The sequence below is a fragment of the Monodelphis domestica genome, chromosome 1, assembly GCF_027887165.1.
Source record: "Monodelphis domestica isolate mMonDom1 chromosome 1, mMonDom1.pri, whole genome shotgun sequence".
NCBI classification, from domain to species: domain Eukaryota; kingdom Metazoa; phylum Chordata; class Mammalia; order Didelphimorphia; family Didelphidae; genus Monodelphis; species Monodelphis domestica.
In genome coordinates this window covers 567,454,285-567,470,943 of record NC_077227.1, presented here as the reverse complement: position 1 = coordinate 567,470,943, position 16,659 = coordinate 567,454,285, and positions in this window count along the sequence as shown.

Genomic DNA, 16,659 nt, shown 5'->3' with positions numbered 1-16,659 from the left:
GTTTTAGGAATATCAAAATGGGCAGTCCCAAATGGCAAAGAGTTCCTGGGAGATGAATATCTTCTTTGAATCTCAGGTAAGATAAGTAAAAGAATCAGTGTACTCATGAAAAAAAAAAAAAAAACAAACATTCTAAATCTGGAAGCTGTTTGAAATAGGCAGTCTCATAGAATATGCCATGCTTGTAAACAACATCCTGTTTAGAAAAGTCTCATTCTTCTCCTTGTTTCCCCTGCATCCCATATGGTCCCCCACCATGTGGAGGTTAATTGTTGCCTAAGGAAAGAACACCCCAGTTTTTTAGCATTTGGTTTGTGATTCCGAAGACATAGGGGTAGCTACTAGCAGCCTGGGTCCTGTGGCTAGTCCCAGGTTGGATGAGGGATCTGGGTCACAGTCCAGACATCAGGAGAAGAGATGCTGGGGCCTGAGGCTAGGGTTGGGGCCAGGTGAGCAATCTGGGTCAAGAAGGTCATGAGTGGATGGCTGGAGGCAGGAGTGGATAGCAGAAGCAGGAGCAGGATCAGGAGTAGAAGCTAGTCACTGGAATTTAGCAGCAGGAGTGAGCTGAATCAGGAGAAGTGGCTTTGTGAGGGTGGGTGGGTGGGGTGGGGAAAAAGCTTTGGCAAGAGATATGTGGCTTAAAAAATTATCTAGGCTATCTTAAAAAATTGAGTTCTCATTCAACTTGTGGTTGGCAAAACTGTAAAAATTAAAATTACATCTCTAATAAAAGAATTATTACATTTTTATGAGGTTTATTAAATATCATTAGAAATCAAGCAATAAAGAAGATACAAAATAAAAACTATGTGTCCATGACAGGTTTGCCATTTTCAAATTTTCCCCACCTTACCACCATCACTGCTCATGATACATCATGCAAGAAGAGAGGAAAGAGATTCAACTGGATTACTGCCAGTTGAATACCCAAAACATGATCTCACCAATGTGGAGATGCAGGAGAGATTATAAGGAATTCTGGTAAATACCAAAGATTTCTGGGGAATGAAGTCTAGGGTTAAAAATCTCCATTTCTACATTTCCCACTCTCTCTCTCACTGTCTGCAGTAGAAGGAAAGGAGGGAAAGACCTGAAGGAACTAAGTGTTTTCTTTTTTCAATTTAGGAAACATTATTGACTATTCTTTACTGATTTTATAGACTGTTTTAATTCTGAGAAGACCAAAGCAAGACCACGTCTTTGGTTTGGTCTCTGAGTCTTCTAAGGCTCAAGAGTCCTAACTGGGTTCTTGCTGAGACTCAGCCAGCTAGCCTTTGTTATTTTTTTACTTGGAGGCAAAGTTAAGAATGATAAAGACAATAGCGTTAGTTTATTTGAAATAGTAAAACTTTGGGTTAGTCCAATCAGGAAGGTTCAGTGTAGTCTGTGGAAACAGGAGAAGCCATTTTCCTTGGAATCCTGAGTGAGTGGGTATGTAATTGGGCCCCAGCTAAAAGAAGGGGAAGTGTCCAGCCAAATTTATCTGTTTGTTTCTCTTTCTCTGGTCCATTTTTATCATTTAATAAATAATTATGACTTAAGATATGCTCTTCAGGAATTTTTAATTATAACAATACATACATAAATGTTCTCACAATTGCACAACTGCTAGCAGACACCTGCTCTGGATAACTTGATATACCCTATTTCTCTTTCACAAGTTTCTTCTATCCAGTGACACTTTTAGAAATTATATCAGCATATTCAGGAGTGGAATATGAGAAGCAAAGGGTCAGAGATCCATTGCCCTTAATGTTGCTATGTTTTGCATATATATTATATATTAATATATATATACATTTGCATATACATATACATACATATATCTCTTTATTTTTCATCTTTATTTGCTGATTTCAATTTTTATTCTAAATAATGTGTAATATATTTCCTAGTTTTATTTCATATATTTATTTATTTTCTCATTTAATTTTAAACCCTAGCCTTCTGTCTTAGAATCAATACTGTGCATTTGTTCTAAGATAGAAGAGCAGTAGGGGCTGGACAACAGGGGATAAGTGATTTGCCCAGGGTCACATGGCTAGGAACTGTCTGAGACCAAATTTGAACCTAAGACCTCTTCTCCATAGGCCTGCCTCTCAATCCATTGAGCAACCTAGCATTGTGCACTACCCCCAGCTTTGTTTCATATTCACTTTGTGAAAAACTGAATTTATAATCTACTGATGTATTTTATGAAGGAAAATTGCTCATAATATTGTATTATACTTCATACATTTTAGTAAGCATATAGTTTTAATAAAATTTGCCTGTGGTTTCTATATTTCCCTACTTGGCATGTGGTTTTCAGAGAAGACTAGTAGCTCTGGTTTCAGGGCTTCCTGAGTTCTTTTAAGAACTTTTTTTCTTTATGCGTGTCCATCTGCCACCCATTTCTAACTTGTGGCTGAAAGAATCTATAAAATTTGCAGTGATTGCACTCCAGCAAAATATCTCAACAGGCAGGCTAACCTAGGTTGAGGCTAACTGACAGACCTCAAAATTGTTGAAGACTTAGGAAGATGTCTATCTGAGGTACACGAAGACTTCTCTTACCCAAAGGGGAAATTATAACATTTTGTTGAAATGGCCATGAAGGTGGCTCTGTGGAATACTAAGAACTTGATTATGTATCAAAGAAATCAAGGTCATCCACTGCATCCAAAGCCATCACCAGTCATCTTGACTTTTTTTTTTCTTGCTACAATAATTTGATGTCTCTGGAAGAGAGAGGCTGTGAACCTTGTTTAACTCTGCCTCACTGCAATCTAATTCATGTGTGAGTCAAAAGACATCACCAGTGATATCATTTTGGTCCCCTTTGAATATGAAAGATAAAAACCAAAGAATCAAAATTGCAAGGAAGCCCAATATCTGTAGATTCAGTATTTTTTAGGCTGCTTAGATTAGAGATCACTTTATCTCTTTACTCTGATAATTGATAGATACTGATTAAACTGAGTGAATTATTGCAATCAGTAATATATAGTTTTTTAGTGAATTTTGACACACTAACCTCAAAAGGTTGCCCATCACTGCCCTAAACAATATAAAATATTTAGGAATCTATCTGGTGAGACAAACCCAGGAATTATATGGACACAAACACAAAACAATTTCCACACAATGAAAACTAGATCTAAATAAATGAAAAAAAAAAAAACATTACTTGCTTATGGGTAGGATGAGCGGATATAATAAAAATTACAATGCTACCTAAATTAATTTACTTATTCAGAGCCATATCAATCACAATACCAAAGAGCTTTTTTTAATGGAATTAGAAAAATTGTAACATTTCATTTGGAAGAACAAAATATTAAGCATATCAAGAAAATTAAAGAAAAATTGTTAAGGATGGGGACCTAATAGTAACAGATCTTAAACTGTACTATAAAGCAATGATCATTAAAACAGTATGGTATTGGCTAAGAGACAGGAGACAGGATTATTAGATTTGTCTCTTTGTAAATGAACTCAGCGAAATAGTGTACAATAAAACCAAAGATTCCAGCTTTTGGGACAAGAACCCAGTATTTCACAAAAACAGCTAGGAGTATTAGAAAATAGGATGGGAGAAATTTGATTTAGATCAACATCTCATATGCTATACCAAAATAAATTCAGAATGGGTAAATGATTTAAATATAGGGAATGCAATCATGAATAAATTAGGTAAACATAGAATAGAGTACCTGTCAAATGTATGGGAAAGGAAAGAATTTAAGATCTAGCAAATGATAGACAGTATTACAAAATATTAAATGAGTAATTTAAATTAAAATAAATTTAAAAGTTATTGTACAAACAAAGTTATTGTAATGCAAGCAAATAGAAGCAACAAATTGGGGAAAAATCTTTATAACAAAAACCTCTGACAAAGGTCTAATTTCTCAAATCCATAAGGAACTAAATTAATTGTACAAAAGATCAAGCAATTCCCCACTTAATAAATGGGTAAGGGACATGAATAGGCAGATTTCAGATAAAGGAATCAAAACTCTCAATAAGCATATGAAAAAGTGTTCTAAATCTCTCATAATTGGGGAAATGCAAATAAAAACTTCTCTGAAGTACTACCCTACACCTAGCAGATTGGTCTATATGACAGCAAAGGAAAGCAATAAATGTTGGAGGTTTTGGGGGGAAATTGGAACACTGATGCATTTCTGGTTTAGTTGGAAATGGATCCAAACTTTCTGGGAGTCAACTTGGAACTATGTTCAAAGGGTTTTTAAAGAATGCTTGCCCTTGGATCCAGCCATACCACTGCTGGGTTTGTACCCTAAAGAGATAATAGGGAAAATACTTGTACAAAAATATTTATAGCCACTCTGTTTGTGGTGGCAAAAAAGTGTAAAATGAGTAGGTGCCCTTTGATTGGGGAATGGCTGAACATATTGTGGTATCTGTTGATGATGGAATACTATTGTGCTGAAAGAATAATGATGAACTAGAGGAATTCCATGTGAACTAGAAAGACCTCCAGGAACTGATGTGGAGTGAAAGGAGTAGTATCAGGAAAAAGGTGTATACAGAGACTGATACACTGTGGCACAAATGAACATAATGAATTTCTCTACTAGAAGCAATGTAATGATCCAGGACAATGGTGAGGCTAGTTAGGTGACCAATTTGGTTAAGTGTGTATTGCATCTGGGACCTATTAAACCTTCATAAAATCATCTTACTGCCATATTCTCTGGCATACCTTAACTTTTACTAATTTTAACATTAAAAAAGATATTTAATATATTGGTGATATTAAAAGATAAAATATATTGATGTTATACAACACTATACATATAGTAAATGCATTTCTGAATTTCTAAAGTTTTCCTATGTCACTTGTTGGCCATTATGTGTCATCTACAGTTCCACAAAAGTTGCAAAAATTCTCACCTAATTTCTTATGGCAATCCTTGACATTGAAACCATGATGACAAAAGTTGTGATGGCGCAGGGACACTTGAACGTCTCTACTCTTTGGGGACTTATTTTTTTAAATTATCTGTGTCCCTAAACTGGCTGTGAACCAATCTACTCTTTTCCAACAGACTTTCAATATATTCTTTGGGGATAGATGAGATTTTTCAATGGGTTGTCTAGGAACCATAGTTTAGAAATTCTTTAACACCTCTAGGATGACAAACTTTGGTTCAAAGGCATTTATATAAGAAAGAGCTGCCTCTGAAAGAAGGTAGTTTAGCCACAACATTCAAGTTGTTACTCTTGACACCATTCTGTTTGTCACCAGAGATAGAGGGAACTGAGTCCACTTGACAAAGAATCCTTTCAGATTAAAAAAAATTATGGGATATTTGATAAGGCTTACTGTAGAACTTCACAATTTTTTCAACAACTCTATATTAAATTTTAATGTTCGTTAATGTTTAATAATTTCCAAGGCCAATGAATATTGCAGTACTCCAAGCTCCTGGGAATGTTCCTTTAGTCAGTTTCAGACATTTAAGAGGTGATATTAAGTGAACCGAGGTAAATTGGTGTTTACCTCTAGCCTGTTCTGGCCTTATTTGTATTTTGTCTTATCTTCTGCTAAGTTGTTTTCCCTTAATGTCATCTATAATTCCAAGGCTCTAAGCAATCACTCATCATGAGGACTCTCTACATAATGTATATGATGCTCTTTTTGGTATTTCTTTATGTTGTCAAAGGTAAGATTTAGAATGAATAACAAAAAGTTTTGGGAAATATTTATATATACATGTAGGATTGGTTCAGTCAGTCCCCTTCTAAGTTGTTTGTACCTTCAGACAATTGAACTTATTACTGGGACCTGCCTAAAGAACAGCAAGGGAAAATAAGATTTAACTGAGTCTAAGGAGCTTATTAGATTAGTATTCTTTTGGGTACATAAATGGGGCATGTTTGTCCAGGAGGAAGAAAATCTAGAAGGATAAGAGACTCTGTAATGGAGGGAGGTCACTGCATATTTAAAAGAACTCTTAAACAACATGATAGGTCATGTCAGGGAAAAGGAGAATATTTCATATACTATGAGCATCACACAAATGAAAGCATCAGCTCCTAACTGGAAGTGTAGACTCAAACTCAGAAGACAAGTTAATATTGCTGCACCCAAAGCCTCCAAACAAAATATTAACTTCTTTCAAACCCCATAAGATTTAATGGAGGAGTTAAAATGATCTTAAAAATAAAATCAGAGAGACAGAAGAAAAATTGGGAAATGAGATGAGAATGATACAGAAAAAAATCATGAAAAAAGACAATAACTTGGTAAAAGAGATATAAGAAAATACTGAAGAAATTAATAGCTTAAACAATGGAATAGGCCAATTGGTAAAAGGGCACAAACATCCAAACAAGAGAAGAACTACTTAAAAAGCAGAATTTTCCATGAGGGAAAATATATATATGCAAAATTGCAGTGAAGTAAAAGCTTTGTGAAATACTAAATTGATTCTTTGGGGGAGGGGAAACAAGCAAAAAATTAGCTGAAGGAAATAACTCTTTATGAAGGAAGATTGGCCAAATCAAAAAGGAGGTGTATAACTCTATTCCATCTCTACCATACTCTAGTCCTGACTTAAGTGGTTGGGGATTCCATTTCTCCTCCTCATTTACAGATTTAATATTTTTTACAATTGACATATATTCAAAGGATATGCATAGGTACTTTCTCAGAAAAAGAAATTAAAATTCTCTATAGTCATATAGGAAAAATGTTGCAAGTCAATATTGATAAAAAAGGCAAATCTGAGATATCACATCTCATTGCTCATATTGGTTAACATGACCAAAAAGGAAACAAATAAATATTGGAAGGAATGAAGAAAAACAGGATTACTGATACATTTTTGGTTGGACTGTGAACTGATGAAACCATCCTAGAGAGAATATAGAACCAGGGTGAAAGGACCATAAAACTATGTGCACCATGGGTCTATATCCCAGAGATCAGAGATCAGGGAAAAGGACCTACCTCTACCAAAAATAATGAAGAGGATAAGTTCAGAAAAAGCTGGAAACAGTTTCATGTATTGATGTAAAATGAAGTGAGAAGGACCAGCAGAACACTGTATATGATAACAAAAATATTGTATGATGATCAACTTCAAACTACTGAAATATTATCAGGAAAGAACAGTACCACTTTTACCCTAAGAGACTCATGATAAAGAATGCTATCTTTAACCAATGAAAGAAATGTTGGCCTCTAACTGCAAATCAAATATGGCATTTTTTAATTTAATTCTTTTCACAAGGATTTTCTTATTGTAAATAATATACACATTTTCTTTTATGTAATGAGGAATATAGAAGTATCTATCTAATGACAGCACAGTTATTACCTATATCAAACAATTTATTGCCTTTTGGAGGAGGGGATTCTGGGAGAGAGAGAATCTGAATAGAAACACATCAGATAACAATTGTCAAAAACGTTTTACATGAAACTGAAAAAATTTTTAAAATCAAAAAATGAAATTATTGAATCAAATGTTTAGGGTTAAATTCTATCAATTCTTAAGAATCTAGCATAACGTATCTGTGACATAAACATAAACAAAGATTCTAAAACATTCATATTCTTCTTTCCACAAGGATGGAGGATATCCAAAATATGTTGCAATGTTGGTTGGGGGGGTCGCCATTGTTTTTTTTTTTCATTGTCCAAAACAATACATAGCTTCTGGTTTCTGTCAGAGTCAAAAGAGTAAAAAAACCCCAAACAAACAATGATGCATATGTTAGCAAACATAAGCATGAAAGAACAGTGCATCCAGAGTCTGTATAGAAGAATGAGTGTATAAAATAGGGGAGAAAATAAAATACGTGGAAGATGTTATGCTTGTTTAAATAAAGGAAAATCCATTAGGAACCTTGGTTTTCTAAGGCAAAAATGAATCTTGGGTATGATTTTTATCATTTGAAGAGATGGAATATCTATATGATAAAACATATTCAAGAATTTTTATAATTTTGTATGGAGGAGAGGCAGTGTTGTTAGAGGGGCCACACTGAAGCCATGAAGACCTGGGTTTAGACAGTTTCAGATATTTAAGAGGTGACATTATTTAGGGGCAGCTGTGTAGCTCAGTGGATTGAAAGCCAGACTTAGAAATGTAAGGTCCTAGGTTCAAATCTGCCCTCAGATACTTCCCAGCTATGTGACCCTGGGCAGTCACTTGACACCCATTTCCTAGCCCTTACCTCTTCTGCCTTGGTGCCAATACACAGTATTGACTCCAACACAGAAGGTAAGGGTTTTAAAAAAAGAGGTGTTATTAGCTGAACCAAGGTAAGTAGGGTATTTCCTAGTCTGTTCTTGTCTTATTTGTATTTTATCCTATCTTCTGCTAAGTTGTCCTCCCTTCATGTCTTCTATGATTCTAAGGTTCTAGGTTGTCACTGACCATGAGGACTCTCTACCTGATGTATATGGTGCTTTTTTTGGTATTTCCCTATGCTGTCAAAGGTAAGATTCAGAATGAGAAATGAAAAGGTTTGGGATATATATATATCCCAATATATCTCCCAATATATATTCCAATTAATTCAGTCAGCCCTCTCCTACATTGTTTGTAACTAATGACAATTGAACTTATTCCTGGGACCTGCCTAAAGAACAGCAAGGGAAAATATGCTTTTATTGAGTCCAAGGAGCTTATTAAGAATAGTATTCATTTAGGAGCATAATAGAGGCACTTGTTTTAGTCAGAAGGAAGAAAAGCAAGAAGAATAAGAGACTTTGAACCAATGGGAGGTCACTCCTTATTTAAAAGAATTCTTAAAAACCATGGGAAGTCAGAACAGCTATTATACCGTATGTATCACACAAAGAATGAGAGCATCAGCTCCTAATTGGAAGGAAGCTAAAATATATTCTAGTAAAAACTCATTCATTTCATAGATGGGAAAAATGAAAAAAAAAAACTAAGGCCAAAAAGTTTATGTGCTTCTCCTAAGGTCATACTGAAAGTATCAGGCATGAGATATGAATGCAAGTTATTAAGAAAATATTCAGAAGTACCTTCCTATTATGTTATATTTATATAGAGAGATGGAGAGGTTGTTATTTAACTCTTTATCTACCGAGGCATCACCTGATGGAGTGGCTAAACCATTGCCTTTGGAACAAGAGGATCTGGGCTTGAATCTCACTTTTCCACATTATATCTCCCTAAAGAATTAGCTTATACCAAATCTCCGAGTGATCTAAGATAAATTTATGAAACTCCCTGGACTCCAATTTGTTACTGCACAGTGTAATTTCCAAGGAAGTTGTGTAGATGATGTATTTAGGCCAGAGGTAGGGAATTGTGAGCTGTTATTCATGTACAAGCATTTTAATGGTTCATTTGGGATTCCAGTAAGTGCTGTGGTTCCCTTATGTCCACCTAAGGACACACTAATCTCCACTCTGTGTACAATCTTAGCCCTCTTCTACATCTATGGATTCCAGTGTTTTTGAAATACAATGTTCTATAACTGAGTATTTTGTATTCTGTCCTAGCCAAGCATTTGGAAGAAGGAAAGGAGAATAATAGACCCCAAAAGTTTACTCTTAATGGAGATACTGATCTCTATTTCACTTGGTGATAGCATCAGTTCCATGCAGTTATCACCTATCAGTTCATGATTCTCAAATATACTTGTGGCTTAACTTCTCTGATGATCTCTAGTTTTTATTTCATAACCGCCTATTAATGACATCTTGAATTGAGCGTGCAAACTGTATTACTCTTTCCCTCCAAAACCTCTCTATTTTAAATTTTCTTCCTATTCTTAAGGCTCCTTTCTTTGTATCCATGTATTACCATTATTTATTCCAAGTATTACCATCATCTCTGCCTCTTAGCATCACAAATGGTTTACTTTCTAGTATTCATCAACTATCATCTCCTCTACACAATCTGTAGCCAAGGTCTATTGAGTTCAACTTTGAAACATTTCTTCAGTGAATACCTGAAGATAGTGGAGAAGGTGGATGGACCTCACTGATTTCTACCAAATTACCTTCCCCAAAGCCTCAAAACAAATTCTGGAGTAGCATAACCCACAGAAATAAAAGGTGAAGTATTCTTTCAGCTCACAACAACTTAGAAGGCCAGCACAAGGGATTTAGTGAATCTCTGTGAAGATGGAGCACACAGCACAAGGGTGAGTCACACAATAGCAACATATTGTGGGTATAACTGACATAGCAGGGAAGGCTTCTGGAGCTCTCATCCACAGATGATGAGATTCTGACAACTTTTGGGAAGAAGATTACAAGGGTCCTTTTGCTGGTCTGATTGCAAGATTCTTATTACATTACCCATACACAAAACCAGGTCACATCCCTGAGGAAGAGTTTCATTCTAGCAGAGCACTAGAATATACAAGCACTTTCAGCCACAGGGTATCTATATGCCTTGGTCACAGTTCCAGAGATGAAAAGGGTACTTGAGCTAATTTGTATAAATTAGCAGTGGCCCAGAGAATATTAAACAAATCCCTGCATACATGATACAACCTTGGAAAAACTGAAAGCAGATAGATCCCCACAGCTATCTCTGAAGACATCTGCACAAAGAACTTGAATCTTGGAATAGAGTTCTTTTCACCACAGTTACTGAACCAAACTTTAACCATTTTTTAAAGAAAAGAAAAAAGTAGGAAAATATGCAAACAACAACAACATGAAAAGTTATTTTGGTGACAGTGTAGACCCAAATTCAGAAAATAACAACTTAATCTTGCTGCATCTAAAGCCTCCAAGCAAACTATTAACTTATTTCAAACCCCAAAGGAATTAGTGGAGGAATTAAAAAAAATATTAAAAATCAAATAAGAGAGGTAGAAGAAAAATTGGGAAATGAAAAGAGAATGATACTGGAAAAATCATGAAAAAAGGGTCAACAATCTGGTAAAAGATGTGTTAGAAAATACTGAAAAATTAATAGTTTAAAAACCCAGAATAGGCCAATTGGGAAAAGGGCTCAAAAATCCAAAGAAGAGAATGACTCCTTTATAATCTGAATCTTCCACATGGGAAAAAAAAATATACAAAATGTAGTGAAGTAAAAGCTTTGCGAAAGATAGAATTAATTCTTTGGAAAAAATACAACAGGTACAAAGATTGTCTGAAGAAAAGAAATTTTTATTAAGGAGGATTGGCCAAATCACAAAGGAGGCACATAAGTTAACTTATAAAAATCAAACCTTAAAAATTAGAATTGGACAAGTTGAATCTAAAGAATCCATGAGACATCAAGAAACATTAAAATCCAAAAGAATGAAAACAGAAAAGAACATATGAAACATCTTAATGACCAAAACAACTGGCCTGTAAAATCAATATAGGAGAAATGATTTAAGAATTTTTGGGCTACCTGAAATCCATTATTGAAAAAAAGCTTAGACATCATCTTTCAAGAAATCAAGGAAAACTGCCCTAACATTGTAGAACTAGAAGTCAAGGTAGAAATGGAACGAATCTACTATCCTGAAAGACATCCACAAAGTATAACTCCTAGTAATGTTATAGCCACATTCTCAAACTTCCAGGTCAAGGAGAAAATCTTGGAAGCAGACAAAAAAAATTGAAATATTATGGAGTCACAATTAGGGTAACACAAGAATTTGATATAGAATAGAGAATTAAAGGATTTGAGGGCCTGGAATATATGTTACAGAAGTTAAACAAGCTAGGGTTTCAAACAACAATCACTTACCAAGTAAAACTGAGCATAATATTTTAGAAAAAATGAATAGTCAATGAAATAGGGAACTTTCAATTATTTCTGATGAAAAGACCAGAGTTGAATGGAAAATTTGACGCTTAAATACAAGACTCAAGAAAAGTATTAAAAGGTAAATAAAAAAGAGAAATCAAATGATAGGGGATAAGGCTAAACTATATACAACCCTATGTCAGAAGATGTTTGTTGTAACTCCAAAGAATTTTGTCATTATTAGGGCTGTTAGAAGGAGTATACATAGACAGAGGGTGAAGGTGTAAATTGAATCTGATGTGATGATATGAAAGACAAAATAAAATTAAAGCACGGGAAAGAGGAATCTCTTGGGAGGAAAGGGGAAGGGAAAAATAGAATGGGGTAAGTTATTGAACTAAAAGAGTCATGAAAGAGCCTTCAAATAGATGGGAAGATGTGGGAAGTGCGGTGGAAATCTCATGAACCTTAATCTGATCAGAATGTTCTTAATAAAGGAAGAATATACACTATTATTTTGGTATAGAAAGCTATTTTACCCTATAGGAAAACAGGACAAGAAGAGGTTATAAGGTGAGGTGTGGGGCTGACAGAAAATGAGAAAATTGGAGAAGGTGGAGGTCATAAATTAAACCAGTGTAAATAGAATGGAAAATAATAGTAATAATAATAGTATGAAAATTTTTTACCACTTCCTCTAATAAATTTCTCCTTTCTCAAATACATAAAATAATGAGTTGATACAAGGCACTCCCCATTTGATAAATGGTCAAAAGAATATGAAAATGCAGTTCTCAAACAAGGTAATTAAAGCTCTCTATCATCATGCAAAAATGCTCTAAATACCTATTATTTAGGGAAATGTAACTCCCTTCTTTCCTTTATCTCCTGGTTTCTTGTGGCTTCCTTTATGGATCAGATCGAAAAGTCTTTCCTAATCTCTTAATTCTTGTATTTTTTTCTGAAATTATACCATTCAGTTTTCTTATATTCTCTACTCCAACACATATCTTTCAATCCAGTGAAACTGTCTTTCTTATTGTTCCAAGAAAAAAGACATTCCTTTTCATGATGCTATTGACATTTTCATTGGTTATTTGACATGCTTGCAATAATTTCCTTCCTCTTCTCTACCACTTGTTTCTCTGGCTTCCTTCATGGATCAGCTGAACAGGTCTTTCCTAATTCTTTAATTTTAGTGCCTTTCCTATATTGGTTCTATTCAATTTCTTCTTTAAGAGTCTTTAAGAGTCCATTGACTCAATATAATTGTTTTTCCCCCCTAAATTATCACTTAGTAGATTTCTGTCTCCTGTATTCTTTCACATACAAAGTAAATGTTTGAGCAATTCATATACTCTGCTATCTATGCATCTTTGATCACTTTACCATCTCAACCTAAAAATTAATTGCCTAAAATTATTCTTCTTATATTATTCTTATATATATATTCTTATATATATTATCCTTCAAGGCCTACCTCAAGATATCACCTTCTTCAAGAAATTTTTCTTCCCTAATACTTTCTACCATGAGACATTTGTCCCTTACTCTAAAAGTCATTTTGAACAAAAATAATTTTATTTGCTATTATCTCACTTCTCTACATATCTTGTCAGATTATATTTTCATTGTCCTCAAAGAATATGTCTTTTTCAGTCATAGTTCCCTAGTATTAAGCATAGTACCTTATACATCAATTAATCAGAAGGTTCTTCCTTAATACCAGGTATTATGACTACAAACATAATTATTAAACAATCTCAGGAACCTAGATATATATAAAATTATATATGAAATATAAATAAATCACTGGTAATAAGGTTAGAGAATAGCATACTAGATTGAAGGATTAGGATTGGTTGTAACAGTGAGGTCCATGACCTCACTGTTGAAGGAAATTCATGCTTCCAAGAGGTCAAAGTAAGGAAAATGTCCAGTGGGAGATGGTCAGAGATGATAAATGGAATCCTATTTTATGAGAAACAAGTTTAAGTGAGCTATAGATGGAATAGTGTGATAAATTATGTAATAAGAGTGGAGAAATACAGTCAGGTTATTAGTTGATTTAAATATCCAGCAGGATAATGTGGATTTGATTCTAGAGGTTATAAGACAGTTATAGCAGTTTACCAAGTAGGAAAGATTTAATAAGACCTGAACTACATCAGTGAGATAACTATTCCAATCTCTATTCCAATTTGATTTTCCCATTTCAATAAAAACCCAATAGAAACCATATCATTATCTCAGCACATGCAGACAAAGTCTTAGACAAAACACACCCATTATTTATGAAAACATCAGAAAATATAGCAATAAATAGAGGCTGAAGCAAAGATGTTCATTATCAAGATTACTATTGAATATTATACTTGAAATGACAGCTATACCAATAAGAGCAGATGATTACATGGAAGGAATTAGAATAGTCAATGAGGAAACAAAGTTAGCACTCTTTCTTGATGACAAGATGGTTTACATAGAGAAAAGCGGAGCAGTAACCAAAAGAAGTAACAGAAACAAACATTAGCAATTTTGTAAGATATAAAATAAAGACACACAAATCACCATCATTACTATATGGCTCCAACAAAGTCCAACAGTTTGAGAAAGAAAAGGAAATTCCATAGGCAATATAAAATACCTTAAAATATCCTTAATAAAATATTCCTTGTAACTATATGAATGCAACTGTAAAACACTCTTCACACAAATAAAATCAAATATAAATAATTGTAAAAACATTACTTTCTAGTGGATAGGCTAAACCAATACAATAAAATGATCCTGCCCTCATTAATTAATTGTTCATTGAAATAATAATCAATCTACCCCCAAATTATTTTACACAGCTAGAAAAAAATACAAAAATTCATCTGGAAGTGCAAAATGTCAAGAATGTGAGAGAAATTAATGAAAAGATTTGAAGGAAAGAAGCCCATTGAAAAACAGATCTCAAACTGTATTATAAAGGGGCAATTATCAAAATAATCTTGTATTTCTTAAAGAAGAGAGTAGTTTAGATAATTAAACCATAATAGTTAAAGACCATAGTAACCCATTATTTGATAAACACAAAGATCCAAGCTCTTTGGAAAAGAAATCACCATTTTACACAAACTGCTGGAAAAGTTAGAAAACAATATGGCAGAAATTAGGCAGGGACAAACATCTCTGACAATATAATAAGATATAGTCAAAACTGGTATTAATTCTCAATATAAAGGTGGTATCATAAATAAATTAGATTAACACAGCAGAGTTTGCTGGTTAGATTTAATAACCAAACAAGAAATGGAAAACATTACAAAAATGAAATAAGTAATTTTGATTATATGAAATTTACAAAAAGCAGAGAAAAAATAGTGCAACTAATATTAGAAGGGAAATAACAAATTGGGTGTAGGGAAAGTATAGCAAATGTCTCTGACAAAGGTCCCTTCTCTCATACATATAGAAAAATAACTCCAAATTTATAAGCATGCAATGTATTCTCCAATTGACATATAGTTAAGGGTTACAAATAGGCACTTCTTAGATAATGGAAATTAAAGCTATATATTGTAATAAGGAAAAAATGCTCCAAATTAGTATTGATTAAAAATGCAAATTAAAACAACTCCAAGATATCACATCTTACCTCTCATACTTATGGTTAACATGACCAAAAAGGAAACCAATAAATGTTGGAGGAGATGTAGACAAGCTGGATCACTGATATACAACTGGTGGAACTGTGAACTGACATAACCATTCTAGACAGCAACATGGAACCCAGCTCAAAGGATCATAGAATTATGTGCAATGTGGGTCTATATAGTAAAGATATCAGAGATCAGGGAAAAGGACCAAACACTACCAAAAATGATGAACAGGATGACTTTAAACAAAGCTGAAAACAGTTTTATGCACTGATGCAAAATGAAGTGAGGACCAGGAAAACATTATATATGATAACAGAAATATTTTATGGTGATCAACTTCACAGTACTGAAATATTGTCAGGATAGGATGGTTCCAAGATTACCCCCAAGGGACTCAGGATGATCTATATAAATAATAAGAGAAATGTTGGTGTTTGACTACAGATGAAATATGACATTTAGCACTTAATTCTGTTCATGAGGTTTTTTAAGTTATTTGTCTGATACCTGTCTTCTTTCATGGAATGAGGAATATAGAAATATGTATTGCAGGACAATAATGTCATAATGTAAATCAGACAATTTATTGCCTTTTGGAGGTGGGAAGTCTGGGAGAGAGAGAATCTGAATAACAAGATGTCAGATAACAATTGTCAAATTTTCTACATGTAACTAAAAAAAATCTTAAAAGTTAAAAAAAATCAAATTAAAAAATCTAAGGCTTATGGCTAAATTCTCTCAATTCTGTTTCAGAGTCCAGTATAAATTCTCTATGGCTGTAAATAAATGTTCTGAAACATTCATGTTCTTTCCACAGGGATGCGGGAACCTGAAAATTATCTTCAATGTGACTTTGTGGGTGGCCATTGTTTCAGTTATTGTCCAAGACCATATGCACCATATGGCTTTTGTGATCGTCCACGTCTTAAATGCTGCAAAAGTTAGCAAACAGAGACAGAAAAGAAGAGTGCATTCAGATTCTGTGGTATAGATGAGTGAGAGTATTAAATAGGGGAGAAGTTGAAATGCATGGAATATGCTATGCTTATATTAATAAAGGAAAAATTCATTTGGAAACTTGGTTTTCTAAGGCAGAAATAAATCTTGGGTGTGATTTTTATTCATTTTAAGAAATTAAATGTCATGACGGTCTACTTAAAGAATCCTAGAGATTCAACCAAAAAGCTATTTGACCTAATGAACAACTTTAGCAAAGTTGCAGGATACTAAATAAACCCGCATAAGTTATCAGCATTTCTATACATCTCCAACACAGCTCAGCAGCAAAAACTAGAAAGAGAAATCCC